We start from the raw sequence: 15,720 nt of genomic DNA on the forward strand, positions 1-15,720 counted from the left end.
TGAGAATGCTGCCTTAAAATAAAAGGAAAGGTGTGTTGACAGGATTAGGAATAATAAAGGCCATGAAACCTGCAACTGAAATATCTTTATAGAATTAGTTGGGCCAGGGGGTATATTTTTTTACTTGTCAGATCCAAATATTGGATTCTAGTGACTTTGGTCAAGCCATTTTATCACTTATTATCCCAGACAGCTCAATGTACTGTGGCTCCTGATTTGATCCTTTTAGGAGGACATGCAACATTATCAGTATATTGAATTGGCAGCCATCTTTATTGGGATATTTTCTGGTCACTCTGCTTGAATTGTTTGCTCATGAAGTATGGACTGTGGAATTATAATTAATGGGTTCTAGTGAAAACAACGACCTATTTGGAACAACAAATTGTGAAATAATGGTCTCCTTGGTGTTAGCAAGAGAAAACTGAACCTCATGTCACATATCAATGTCAGATGTTGTGCCTCCACTCTTTGGAGGGCAAGGGGTTCTTTTTAGTGGTGGCATATCAATCCAACTTCCCTCTCCTCCATGAGCTTATGGGGACAAAACTGTATGCATACCTGTTCCTTCTTCTCATATAGTGTCCTACTAACTACTGCCTGCCTCCAACGTTCACCCTCTGTGTGCTCCTATTTACTCACTCTCTCATACTCTGTGTGCTCCTACTTTCTAACTCTCTCACGTGCTCTGTGTGCCCCTATTCCCCCTTCTATATTTTTTCTGTGTTCCCCTATTTCTTCCCTTTAACTCTTGTGCCTTGTGTTCCCCTATTTCCCCCTCTAACTCTTGTGCCTTGTGTTCTTCTATTTCCTCCCGCTAACTCTTGTGTCTTGTGTTCCCCTATTTTCTCCCTATAAATATTGTGCCTTGTGTTCCCCTATTTCCTCCCTCTGACTCGTGTGCCTTGTGTTCCCCTATTTCCCCCTCTAACTCTTGTGCCCTGTGTTCTCCTATTTCCTCCCTCTAACTCTTGTGCCTTGTGTTCCCCTATTTCCTCCCTCTAACTCTTGTGCCTTGTGTTCCCCTATTTCCTCCCTCTGACTCGTGTGCCTTGTGTTCCCCTATTTCCCCCTCTAACTCTTGTGCCTTGTGTTCCCCTATTTCCTCCCTCTGACTCGTGTGCCTTGTGTTCCCCTATTTCCTCCCTCTGACTCTTGTGCCTTGTGTTCCCCTATTTCCTCCCTCTGACTCGTGTGCCTTGTGTTCCCCTATTTCCTCCCTCTGACTCGTGTGCCTTGTGTTCCCCTATTTCCTCCCTCTAACTCTTGTGCCTTGTGTTCCCCTATTTCCTCCCTCTGACTCGTGTGCCTTGTGTTCCCCTATTTCCCCCTCTAACTCTTGTGCCTTGTGTTCCCCTATTTCCTCCCTCTGACTCGTGTGCCTTGTGTTCCCCTATTTCCCCCTCGGACTCTTGTGCCTTGTGTTCTCCTATTTCCTCCCTCTGACTCGTGTGCCTTGTGTTCCCCTATTTCCTCCCTCTGACTCTTGTGCCTTGTGTTCCCCTATTTCCTCCCTCTGACTCTTGTGCCTTTTGTTCCCTATTTCCTCCCTCTGACTCATGTGCCTTGTGTTCCCCTATTTCCCCCTCTAACTCTTGTGCCTTTTGTTCCCCTATTTCCTCCCTCTGACTCTTGTGCCTTGTGTTCCCCTATTTCCTCCCTCTGACTCTTGTGCCTTTTGTTCCCTATTTCCTCCCTCTGACTCATGTGCCTTGTGTTCCCCTATTTCCCCCTCTAACTCTTGTGCCTTGTGTTCCCCTATTTCCTCCCTCTGACTCATGTGCCTTGTGTTCCCCTATTTCCCCCTCTAACTCTTATGCCTTGTGTTCTCCTATTTCCTCCCTCTAACTCTTGTGCCTTGTGTTCCCCTATTTCCTCCCTCTAACTCTCGTGCCTTGTGTTCCCCTATTTCCTCCCTCTGACTCTTGTGCCTTTTGTTCCCCTATTCCCTCCCTCTGACTCGTGTGCCTTGTTTCCTCCCTTTCTATATAAAAAATGCTTGGTGTGTCAGTAACCAGTGCTTGGGGCACACACTGTGTCATGAAATTTTGGGCGTCAATGGGACAAGAGATGTAAAAAGTCAGGCCACTATTTTCTCACCCAGCCCTGGAACCCCTTGCCCGTCAGCAACACAGGTGTGGGGGTCCACCATAATTGTTCCAATTGGGCCTCTCTGTTGATAAGACTAGTCCTGGAAGTTCTCACAACCTCATATACTAGTAAATCTATCCCCAAATGCATCCGCAAACAAAACTACAACTGAATCCTCAAAGCCAGGATCAACTTCACAAATGGCCAGTGAACTTTGAACAATAAAAACACAGGAATAGCAGCAACACAAATAATAGAGGAAACAATGTGGATCAACAATAGTTTCTACTAATGCAATTCAACAGGCTTACTAACAGGCAGGTGACTGGTGAAAGCAACTGAAGCAAACATATAGTTACATTTTTATGTGGGTTGAAAAAAGAGCAAAGTTCATTAAGTTCAACCCCTCCAAATAAAACCCAACGTCTATATATACACACATCCTTCAATTCACTCACAAAAACTACATATACCAATATCTATACTAATCACCCTGCTATAGTTCCAGGGGTACCCAGGGTACAAATAAGCAATTACCCCAAATCTCCCCCTAACTGACCTTCAGACTGGGCCCCCTTAGCTCATAACAAGGTTACAGATATATAGAAACATTGGGGTAACAGTCACCCTGCTATAGTTCCAGGGGTACCCAGGGCACAAATAAACACTCACCCCAAATCTCCCCCTAACTGACCTTCAGACTGGGCCCCCTTAGCTCATAACAAGGTTACAGATATATAGAAACATTGGGGTAACAGTCACCCTGCTATAGTTCCAGGGGTACCCAGGGTACAAATAAGCACTCACCCCAAATCTCCCCCTAATTGACCTTCAGACTGGGCCCCTTAGCTCATAACAAGGTTACAGATATATAGAAACATTGGGGTGTCACCCTGCTATAGTTTCAGGGGTACCCAGGGTACAAATAAACACTCACCCCAAATCTCCCCCTAACTGACCTTCAGACTGGGCCCCCTTAGCTCATAACAAGGTTACAGATATATAGAAACATTGGGGTGTCACCCTGCTATAGTTCCAGGGGTACCCAGGGTACAAATAAACACTCACCCCAAATCTCCCCCTAACTGACCTTCAGACTGGGCCCCCTTAGCTCATAACAAGGTTACAGATATATAGAAACATTGGGGTGTCACCCTGCTATAGTTCCAGGGGTACCCAGGGCTGTACAAACAGTATAATACAAGCATTGAACATGTCAATGGTTTTCTCAGTAAATATATGTCTAATGGGGCTATTGACATGAAATTTACACCAGCTGTCGGTGGCAACCCAATTAATCCACACATACAAATAAATCAAAACATATTTAAGGTTTTTGACATCAGTGATACTTTATATAATTAGGTTTATTTATTGAATTAAATGTCTATTTATTATGCCAATATTCTTGCATCTTTATGTACAGAGGGGAGCAAGGAGACACAATGTGATTGTCCCTACAAAGGTGACTAGTATAGAGGGGCAGTGATAAGGGGCAGTTAAAGGAAATTTTTTTTTGTATCTTAGACTTTTTCCCATTGAGATCGAGATTAGTTTTAAGAAGGAAGAGATCACAGTAATGCTTTAGAACAAGGCAGGGCCACCCAAGGTGCACAAGGGAGTAAATTGTTCTGCAGCCTCTACAGCAGATAAAGAAAATAATTTGTGAAAATAATAAAAATATTCTTCTTCCCTCTTCCTAGCTTCTAGTTGCTAAAAGTATTAAAATTAGTGATCTGCTCATCCCTGCTTTGCCCTTGCTCTTATACTGTTTTTTTTATCCCATGTCTATGTACATTGTTTCATGTGTTGTAACTCATCACTTGTTGTCTCTCTGTCTGTAGGCTACATATGGATATTACCCATAAAGCCTCACACTTCCTGAGATACCAGATGAAATACTGTCACGTATTGTTCTACCAGCAGAATAATAAAAATGCATTTTTGTTAAAGTTATTGGAAACCTTTGCCCCCTTCACATTATCTTGCTTGAATCTTAATCCAGAGTCCAAGCCAATGAGGGGGTGAGTTTCTAGTTGGTGTGAGGATTAGGGTTCCTGCTATAGGTGCCCCAATAGTGCAAAATAGGGAGGGTTAGCTGGACAGCCTAAACCCAAAGAAGTCTTCAGATCACCATCATCCACATTAGTTATTCTCAGACTGACAGACTGCACGTTGCCCAGGTCCTCATGACTAGAGTTTTAGACTGCGCTGTTTGATGTAGACTGTATTTCTGGCTTATAAACATACTGAACTTTGTCCACTATAAATACACCTCAAATTCATGTATTTAATTCCATTTCCTTCCCCTGTGACCCAATTCTCTGTAACAGCTTTTTTCTACCTCCTCTGATTATTCACCGAAGGCAGCGGAAATTATAGGTATAATATAACCCCGAGGAGAAATCCAAGGAGGTTGGGCCACAAGGAAACAGACTTAGAGATTGGTAGGTGATTGCAAAAACCACCGTCATGGAATACTCTTTTGTTGATTCATTACAAGGTGATAGGTAAGTTATTTTTATAGCTAATCATATTGACCTGGAATTCTTCTTCTGCCACAGAGCAGTTGACAGTTGTCGAAAACAGGGACTATCTCAAAATGTATTGTTTTTAAATTGCCAACAAAATAATTACATTTAGGTAAATAAATAAACATCTTTTGTTGGTTTAGTTATTTTTTTCTTTGTGATAAAGAGCTACTCAGTAAAGGTAACAATCCATTGTTAAATAGAAAGGTTTATAGCGGGAAATATGGAAAAAGAAAGAGTGTAACATGGAATAAGGAGAAAACAACATGAGAAGAAGATCAGGAAGGCAGGGCGAAGAAGCTGGAAATAAACCAAGTTATGTGGAGGAGAGAGAAAAAATATGGGAGACAAATAGCTGGAATGTGAAGAAAGAGAGGGTTAGAGAAGAACACCAGAAGAGAAAGGCAAGGTGAAGAGGAAACAGACAAAGGGATACAGGAGTGAAACAACATGGAAAGGGGAGAATACTTTAGAAGGTGGGGATCTGCAAATACAAACTTGAAATAAACAGAATTATGGAGACTAAAAAAAAAACAATATGAAATTCTTCGGAAGGGAGGGCAGAAAAACATCTGAGACAATAAAGAAAGGAGAAGAAAAGCATAGAAAACAGACTGGAGAAAGGAATGGAGATAGAGAGTTAGAGAAATGGAAAGAGAGGGGGTAATGATAATATAAAATGGGGAATAAAGGAAGGAAAACACAATGAAACAGAGAACACAGAGGAAAGAGGTGCACAGTGAGGGTAGTTGTGTGGTCACCAGGAGAGGGTGAGGGGTTGAGGAACATTAAAAGAAGATGAGATTTCTATAAAGAAAATGAGTTGGAAGGTAAAGAAAAAGGGATTAGAGAAATGCAATAAAGGGTGTAGGTCAGAAATCAAGAGACAGGGATAGAAGAGGAAAGCAGGAGAAATAATGTAGCTAGTAATGTGCTGGGTGAGCCATATTTGCTGATAACATGTCTAAGGACACATTCTTATTATGTGAGTTTCTTACATTGTGTTCCTGCCATCCAGTGGGCAGGGCCGGATTTACATAGTGGGTGCCCCTAGGCCCACTACCTCTCATCGCCCCTCCAGGGGGACAGGAGCAATGGGGATTGTCGCACGGGAAATTTAAAAAATGATTATTTCTCCAGCACATCCCCAGTGTTTTTGAACCAATGTGTGTGTGGTTGGGCAGCATGCCGCCCCCCTAAAATCCTGCCCCCTAGGTCCAGGCCTAGGTTGCCTTTCCACAAATCCAGGCCTGCCAGTGGGTGATCTCCTAAGGCTATGTATACAAATAACGATGCCTGGAATTCTATTGCTCTCATCTGCAGTCACTAACTTGACATTCATAAAAGCAGTGCATGAAGCCTCTAATATCCGCTCTTTTACAGGTTATTCCATAAGAGCAGAGGTGAGCTTTGATTTATTGTTTCAAGTTCCCAGTGTTCTGTGTCTGGCTGCTCCTACACTCAAGGCAGTATTTAAATCTCAGAAGTATGGCTTCCCAATTAATATTGTGCCCCATGTCCTGCCCAGTGTTTCTCCTCCTCTGGAACAACTAGAAGTTACACAGGTTTCACTTGGCTGAACTTGATGGATGTGTGTCTTTTCTCAACCTCAGCTACTATGCAGGAAGCAAACTGAACAGCACAAATCATAAAGTAATGATAAGACTAGAAGGTTAGGCTGACATCACAAATACAGTCAAACTGCTGCCAATCTGCTGGAAGGGCCCAGTAAGCATCAAGTAACACTGCACTGACATTAGAGCTGACATTAGAGCTAGTATTTGTTGTTGTACTTTATATTGTGATAATATTTTCCTCCTGCTTCCTCTCCACCCACAGCAATAATCTGATTTTTTTTTTTTGTTATTCATGGATCATTTCCCGATATTTACTTGTTCCCTGTTAGTAACAGAAGATGCAACAGCAAAATAATGCCTGGCTCTTATTTCACCCACTCGCCAAAAAAAACAATACGCAGGGACATTGCCAATTTACTAAAAGGTGAAGAGGACAATTCACTAGTGAAAAAGCACAGAGCTAGAAAAGCTTTGCTTCGCTTCGCCAGGTGAATTTTCGCTCAGGGGAATTATCATTTCTCCCCAAATTGATCAAAGTGTGAATTTTCCTGTATGCCAAAAAGTCATAAAAAAAAGACAAAACGCTGGCGTTTTTTCATATTTTAATGTGAGATTATGTTTAAAAGTTGTAAATATATATATTTTTTTAAATTACTTTTTAAGGGTCATTCCACATTTGTTTTAGGGTGGGCTCATGTCTAGGGCAATAAAGGCTCTCTTTTGTCTTTATTTTGCTTCCTTGGACTTTTCTAATAATAAGTGGCCACTTCCAGCAATTTCCCGACAATCACTAATAAAGACACATATATGACCTTTATGTACCTGCCATATTTAAATTGACGTAAGTGTAAGTATGTTAACAAAGTTTTGCTAGGAAGAAAGTAACGCTAGAAAAAATTTGCGCTGACGAATTTTTGCTGGCAAAACCGCGTCAGCCGTCATCTGCTGAGATAAAACTTCACATTTTGATAAATACGCATATTTGCTGAGAATAAACGTCTGATGAAGTTGTGCAAGGTATGGCGAAGCCTTCCAAGGTGAAAATCTGCCCTTTAGTAAATTTGCCCCTTAGCCTCACACCCCGTCCCACTGCGTACCTTCTGTTTTGCCAAAAAACGATCTCCCTGGCTGCAAGCAGTAGGCTTGGGGAACTGGAACCCTCTTGGATTTCTCCTGGGATCTTGTCTGACTCTGGTTGTAAAGGGAGACCAACGTCTGTGCTCAGATATCCTCCCTCCTCCATACAATGTCAGCCCTTCTGAATGCATCGTTTGTCCTCCCTCCTCACCCTAAAACTCTCCCAAACCCTAAAACTGTAACTTTAGGCTTAATGTTTACATAAGTGATGGGTGGAGGAGAACACACAGGTATCAGTGACATATTTAGAGAGGGGCAAAGAGAAGGATTAGGACACCAGAGGTTTGCTAGGAAAGGAGGCACATGGAGTAGGAATGATAGAGGAATAATCTGACAGTTGAAGTGAGATAGTTGCAGGGAGGACAAACCAGGGAAGTTCAAGAGACATGGGGTTGGTGGAGCTAATAATTTGTGCATCGGAATTGCCAAAGAAAGTATTTAAACACCAAAAAGTATTGAAACAACCGAGAAGCAGGCACACCATATGTGCCACTGATACCTGGCCTGTAGGTGGTGCTAGCAGGTAGAGAACAAAAGACAGGTGATTATATTATGGATTATATTGTACCTCTTAAATCTGGTGAGTAAGTTTTCTCTCCAGAGAGGTTTCTTATTACCTTTATTAGTTGGGGTTACAATACTGCACTTTTTACTGAGCACATACGTATCTGGATATTCTGCTCCAGGCGTTTTCTTGTGCTTCCCCACAGAATATAATTTCAATTCTAAATGTTCAAAGGAGAGAAAAAAAAATGACCCAACAATTGCACCACCCCATTTATTATTCAGTGAATCCCATAACAGGAGGTAAAACTTAACCTTTATTTGTATGTATTAAAATAGACCAAAGGTGAGAAATCCCAAAGGATTAAAATTACAAAAAGGAGGAGCGCATTATTTGCTGAATTCTACCCCAGATGCTTGAGGATTGATCGTATTCCAACTGATAGGATCATGTAAAAAGCATCATTATCGGGATAAGCTACATTAAGTTCTATAGATTGTAGCAAATGGCAACCGTGGTAGCACTCAATTCCCCAAAGGGTTAATTCACTAGCAAAAATTATTAATCAGATCGAAGCAAACTGTGGGCAACGTTACTATCAGTCCCAAACAGTAGCCTAAAACCCCTTCATGCGACAGCAATTGTAAAGAGCAATTGCTACCTGTTATGGGATTCACTGAATAATAAATGGGGTGGTGCAATTGTTGGGTCATTCTTTTTTCTCTCCTTTGAACATTTATTATTAACCCTTGACCCTGCACAACATTTTTGTGCTTTCCTGTATGGTGGAAGGTGCTGCATACTCCATTCTCTGTATATCACTATCATTTCAAGTCTATGTGTTAGTCCTGCAAGGTGGGCATGTTTGAGCTGCAATCAAACACTTATACAGCGCAGATTGGACTTTTCTGCTTTTAATTCATTAATAGGAATGTAAGAACAAGACAGAGGCAGGAGATAGAGCCAACTTTGGAGAAGAGAGGTCACTTGCAAGACAGGGATGGTGGGGCCCAGTTTGACTTGGTAGTGAGATGCAGCCTCCCTATTTCTGAAGGCCCAGGGTCTTAACCAAGGACTCTTCCTAATGGGAGTTGCAACACATCACAACTCATTTCAGTTCTCTAAATTAGATGTAATGCAATAGGGTCAAAGGAATACTTAAAGAAAACCTATTAGTGCTACCATGATCTGACCACCTGCACCAAGCTGAAGCCCTTGCACATAAAAGAGAGAATTTATACCCATAGCGAACGGTGCAAATTGCAAGAAACAAGAGCAACCACCATATATTTTGCAACTCCCGCCCTGTCATGCAGGTAGAAGAATTTCCACAGGCCCCTGTGTTTCTTGAGGGGTTGGGCTGGGAGGGCAAGTAAGTGATCAAACTTGGAATCCAGAAGACTGAATAATGTTTAGCATATTTGTGTTTAGTGATGGGCGAATTTATTCGCCAGGCGCGAATTCGCGGCGAATTTGCGCGTTTCGCCGTCAGCGAATAAATTCGCGAAACGCCCGCCAAAATTCGCAGCAAAAATTCGCCGGCGTCCACAACGGGCGCCGGCGTTGGAAAAACGGGTGCCGGCGTCAAAAACGAGACGCCGGCGCTGTTTTGCGAATTTTTCGCCGTTTCGCAAATTTCGTGCGAAATTCGCGGATTTTTCGGCGAAGCAAAACGGCGCAAATTCGCCCATCACTATTTGTGTTAAGTAGGGATGCACCGAATCCACTATTTTGGATTTGGCCGAACCCCCGAATCCTTCGCAAAACATTCGTCAGAATACCAAACCAAATCCTAATCCTTATTGGGGAAAACATGTTTTACTTCCTTGTTTTGTGACAAAAAGTCAAGCAATTTTCCTCCCCACCCCATTAGGATTTTGATTCGGATTCGGCCAGGCAGAAAGATTCGGCCAAATCCGAATCCAGCTGAAAAAGCCAGAATCCTGGATTCGGTGCATCCCTAGTGTTAAGCCATTATCCTAATCCTCTTTGGCTCAAGCCCTTATTTACCTGCAGTCACGAGACTGATGGAACCAACCTTTGCACCCAATACAACCACCAACCAAGAATGAACCCGTACACATTCTGAACCTGTATCTAATAACCTCTATATCATTAGGCCAATCTACGTCACAGTAAGTTACAGTCCAAACACCAATTACACTGCCAGTTTAGATAATATCTCTGTACCTGTAATATCTGATACAAATTGAAAGTAATGTTTATACAGAACAATATTGCCTGCAATTGTAACAGTACGACAGTTTAACCATTTTTAAATACTTTGTACTAGAGTTGCCTTTGGTACATTGTTTATCCCCTGTTATCTTTATAGCAGAGCAAATCTTTATCCTATTATGTTATTCCTCATATCCTGGCATAGTAATATGAATCCAATTACACTGCCATGTTTATTAGACAGCCAATCAACCTAATGGACCAACACTATGGGGCAAATTCACTAAGCGCCGAAGCGTTAATTCGCTAGCGTTTGGCATTTTCGTTACTGCGCAAATTCACTAACAAATGCTGGCATAGTTTCGCTACTGTTACTTCGCACCCTTACACCAGGCGAATTTTCGCTAGCGACGTAACTACGCAAATTCACTAACGCGCGCAGTGTACTGAACGCTACCGATTACGCCAGACTTCCTTCGCCACCTCAGACCTGGCGAAGCGCAATAGAGTAGATAGGGATTGTTTCAAAAAAAGTCAACATTTTTTCTAAGTCCCAAAAAACGCTGGCGTGTTTTCTACATGATGGCTGATAGGCTGAAAAAGATCTAAATTTTTTTTGGGGCTCCCCTCCTTCCCCCCTACATTTCCTGACTCATGGCAACTTACCTAGACAGTGGGCACATGTGTAGGGCAAAATAAAATTTTTATTTGCTGATTTGAAGGTTTTCTAGGCATTTGTAGTGCTGATACGTATTCCTCCATTGAAATCTGAATTTCACGCCGTATGCAAATTAGCCTTCACTAGCGTAACTTCGCTTTACTTAGCGAATCAAAGCTAGCGCAATTCGCAACCTTACGCTACCCCTGTGCGCAACTTCGGATTTTAGTGAATTTGCGAAGCGCTGGCGAAACTACGCCTGGCGAAGTGTGGCGAAGTGCGGCGAAGCGCGGCGAAGTTGCGCCTGGCGAAATTACGAATGTTAGTGAATTTGCCCCCATGGGTCAACCAGTCATGATTTGCCCCAAAGGAGAAACATGTGTCCATCTCAAAGATGACTTTTTACATTTATGAAGTAAACCTGCAAGTTGTATGGGGTTAGGGTTGGTACCCACTCAACAAGTGCTTCCTAAACTCCAATTTTTTTACCCATGGCTTTTATTAAGAAAACACCACTCTCACGACTACCCACAAAGCCTTTGCATGAAAAAAAATGGCCACCAAGGATGAAAATCAAAGCCATGCACATGAAGCACAATGGATTAACTGTCCATCGCCTTAACCAGTCAGCCATCTTGTCTTATTGTTAGTACGATCAAAGTCACATTTCTTCTTTCCACTATATAAAAAAATGATTTATAATGTGCCTTCTGGTTGGTAATATACAGTACTTCAGTGAGGTTACTCATCTCTTGCATTATGGTCATCTCCAGTGGTTGAGCATGTATTTTGTAAGGACAAGCTTCAGTGGAACCGACATGGGTTCCAAAGAGCAAAAACTTGTGAGAAGTCATTATGTGGCCAGTTGAACATTAATACAGAAGACACAGAGCTGAAATAAATCAAAAGAATTGATGAAGCCTATAAGCATGTTTTACTTATATATTTATATTGCCCTAATTACAGCAGGCTAGATGTTTATATGACCCTTTTTATATAGTCTCTTCTAGGTTTGCATTTGTCAATACAGGAGGCTGCTGTTGTTTTCCGTTGCTTATCTCGGGTTATCTTGATAGCACAATAAAGCGATAGTCAATGCACCTTGTGACAAGTATAGCACCACACGTAGATAAAGCAGTAGTGTGTAAATTAAAAGGAGTTACATAATATAAGAGGAACAGTTTGCCCTAAAACTGCAGTTTATTGGCCCATGTCTTGGTCTTGCCCAACACCCTGCCTGACCAGTATCCTGTCAAAAATTACCCAGGTATCTACAGGGCATGTTACAAAATCCTTCAAAAGAAAAGAAAAAGATAGTAAGAGCCCCCGTACTCTCAAATAAATTAACTAACTTATCTAAATTATATAGTGAACCAATGAGTTGATAATTATAAAGTGCTTGTGCTAATAAAGAGGATTTGCTTGATTAATTAAAACCTTTTGATAGGCTTTAAATAAATAATTAACAAAACAACAAGTTCAGAGAAGCATAGAGTTGCTTTTTCTGTGTAGTAAAAATAGCCAGTGCCAACTTGTTAGTTTATATACTGAATCTATAAGCGATAGATTCAAAATTCCACTAAGTTATAAAGTGCAAGTGCTCAAATGTTTTCAGTCGCCGACTGGGTGTGGTTCAAAATGATTAATTTATGCGAGTGCTAGTGCATTATAAAATCACAAGGTAATTCATTAATAATATAGTTTAAAGAAAAAGGAACCAGGACCAACATTCAAGGCAATTTAAGTAGGAAAAGGAAAATAGTGTAGAGGTGGAGAAGTCCCAAAGAAACTGCTGCCTATTATTTTCTAAGCCCCACACGGGGAGACAGTAGTACACTGAGGATTGTGGTTTTTTAAAGACTTCCGTGTTTAGAGCTCTCGCGAGATTTCGCGCAGCGTTATGACATCTGTGCGTGTTTTCGCCTGCGTTAAGAAACCTCGCGTGAATACACACAGCATGTTTACGCGTGCGCAGCATTATGACGTCTGTCATAACTTAGGGGCGTATCTCAGTCCCCGTATCTCAGTGTGGGCGTTGACTGAGATACGCCCCTAAGTTTTGATGATGTGTAAATCTCGTGAGAATACAGAATACATGAGAGGACGTCATTTGGCGCAGACGTAAACACGCACAGACGTCATAACGCTGCGCAGGCATAAACACGCTGCGTGTATTCACCCGAGGTTTCTTAACGCAGGCGAAAACACGCACAGACATCATAACGCTGCGCGAAATCTCGCGAGATCTCTAAACACGGAAGTCTTTAAAAAACGTGCAAGCAGGAGTGGACACCATTTGCCTTGACAAAGCTTTTTAGCGAAACGCGTTGGCAGAGCCTCTCTTCACAATAATATTTTTATTTAATTCACGCCTCCGATCCTCCACGAGGTAACATTTAAACCTAAAGGACTGCCTTCCTTCCTTGTATGTTACAAAATCCTGTTTGGTGAAAATACATCAATGAGTTAATGGAGACTATTTCTGATGATCGGCCCTACAAATTGGATGTCCAGTTTAAAGAAAGTTTGCCCTCTTTTGTATATGCGACCAAACTGACTGTCTGTGATTTTCTTTTTAACAAAATATATGCTCTTTTTTCAAGTACCACTTGGTTTATTTATTTTGTGTGCAGGCCCTATATATATGTTATTTTGCACACTCTCTAAAACCCATCAAAAAAAAAAAAAAAAGGATAGCAACCAATGGCAACAACAAAGGGAAGGGAATAAAGATGAAAGAGGGCAAAAAACGTTATGTTGAAAACACATTTAAGAACATAATCAGGCAATAATTATTATAAAAAGCACGTCAGTATAATCTCTTGAACTTATAACATGCTTAATAAATTCTTACAATCATTTCAATAGAATTGATGAAGCACTTAAAGGAGAACTAACCCCCCTACAGCTAAAATCCCACATTTGCCTTTTCCACTGACCACCCTCCCTGTTTTTTTTCCCTGCACTGTAAATAAACTGTTGAGGTCAGTGTTTTTTTTTAAAGTGTCCTACGTTGGATTTGCTGAGAAGACTTCTAATGCTCTTATTTCTCTAGTTGTTTATGAAGAGAAAGGAGAGGACAAAGTGCCAGCCATAGAATCATAGAATCCTACCACTATCTGAGAATTCAAAATTGCCACTTGATAAGCTTATATGTTTGGATTTCTTTTTAGGATTGGTTGCTTGGGAGTACTAGTACTATTAAAACGCCTTTGTGAATACCTTGAATAATCTGGACCAATGATATACCCTATTGTCATCATATAATTTCTTATATTTATTAAGTGTAGTTGCTTCCATCTCCATTATCACTGTTTCCAGATAATAGGGTAGATTTGGTGGAGCTACTGCAGTTGATGAGCGTTAATTAACCAAGAAACGAGAAAGAGGGACCAGGATCCTGGCGGTACCTCGCCCAGTTAGGGACCCAGTGTGTAAGGAAGTGAAATGTCTTTTGTTTAAATGTTTAAAGGGATTTTTATGGTGTAGTTTTAATTTCTAAATGACACCGTTAACACTGCAAACAATTTACTCTACAATAAAAAATTTAATTCCTGAACCAACAAGTGTATTTAGTTGTAATATTGGTGTGTAGGTGCATCTTAGGTCATTTTGCCTGGTCATGTGCTTTCAGAAAGAGCCAGCACTTTAGGATGGAACTGCTTTCTGGCAGGCTGTTGTTTCTCCTACTCAATGTAACTGAATGTGTCTCAATGGGACCTGGATTTTACTACTGAGTGCTGTTCTTAGATCTACCAGGCAGCTGTTATCTTGTGTTAGGGAGCTGTTATCTGGTTACCCTCCCATTGTTCTGTTGTTAGGCTGCTGGGGGGGGGGAGGGAGGGGGTGATATCACTCCAACTTACAGTACAGCAGTAAAGAGTAACTGAAGTTTATCAGAGCACAAGTCACATGACTGGGGGCAGCTGGGAAACTGACAATATGTCTAGCCCCATTTGAGATTTCAAAATTAAATGAAAAAAAAACTGTTAGCTCTTTTGAGAAAGAAAAAACATGTTTTCTCTTTACTTTATTGTGAACTTATCTCTTTAAGTTCACAATAAAGTTGGTTGAATGAAGGAATAAAATGGACAAGAACAGGGGGAGGTGGACTTTCTGGCAATGAGTTAGGCAGGGGCAGCAGACTTGCCAGGGACAGTTAGGCCTATAACAGGAGAAAACAGGGATCCCAGCAAGTGGAGGCTACCACACCCTGTATTTGTTTGTTACCGTTGAATAAAAGAGAAGTTTGGTCTTCATCAACTTTACAACTGGAAAATGGGCTAGGAGAGATAGAAACGAGTGTCTCAAATGCAAGGATTACCCACGTGCTGTAAAAGATACAGCCTCCCTGACTTAAAAGTGGACGCAAGGAGGCAGTAGGTAGTAGATTTGCCAGGACAACGATAATTCACTAAAATCCGAAGTTGCGTCCAGGGCGCTGAACTTTGTCGAACTTTCACTAGCGTTAATTCGACAAGCAAAGCGAAGTTGCGCTAGCGTTGGCTAATTTGCATACAGCGGGAAGTTAAAGTTGAATGGACGTATATGTTGCAGGAACAAAATTACACTTCACAAGCCTGGGAAACCTTAATAAATAAAATAAAGTTGTTATATTGCCCTACACATGAGCCCAGTGTATAGTTTATGTGCCATATGTTAGGAAATGTAGGGGGGAAGCCGGTTACCCCAAAAAAAATTTACACTCTTTTGCAGCCTATCACCCTGAAAAAAGGAAAAGTCGCCAGCGTTTTTTGGGACTTAGAAAAATGTTCAACTATTTTTAAGAGGAAGTCCTATCTACTCTATTGCACTTTGCTTGGTCTGAGGTGGCGAAGGCAAGTCTGGCCCAGGAGGTAACGTTCAGTAAAATCCGCATCTTAGTGAATTTGCGCAGTTACGTCCTTTCTCCAGAGCGAAAATTCGCCTGGCGTTAGTGAGCGAAGTACCGCTAGAATCTATCTCCTTCGCTAGTGAAGTAACGCCAGCAACCATTAGTAAATCGGCGAAGTTCCGAAATGACATCACGCTGGAGAATTTTCG

The sequence above is a fragment of the Xenopus laevis genome, chromosome 3L (assembly GCF_017654675.1).
Source record: "Xenopus laevis strain J_2021 chromosome 3L, Xenopus_laevis_v10.1, whole genome shotgun sequence".
In the NCBI taxonomy this organism is placed as follows: Eukaryota; Metazoa; Chordata; class Amphibia; order Anura; family Pipidae; genus Xenopus; species Xenopus laevis.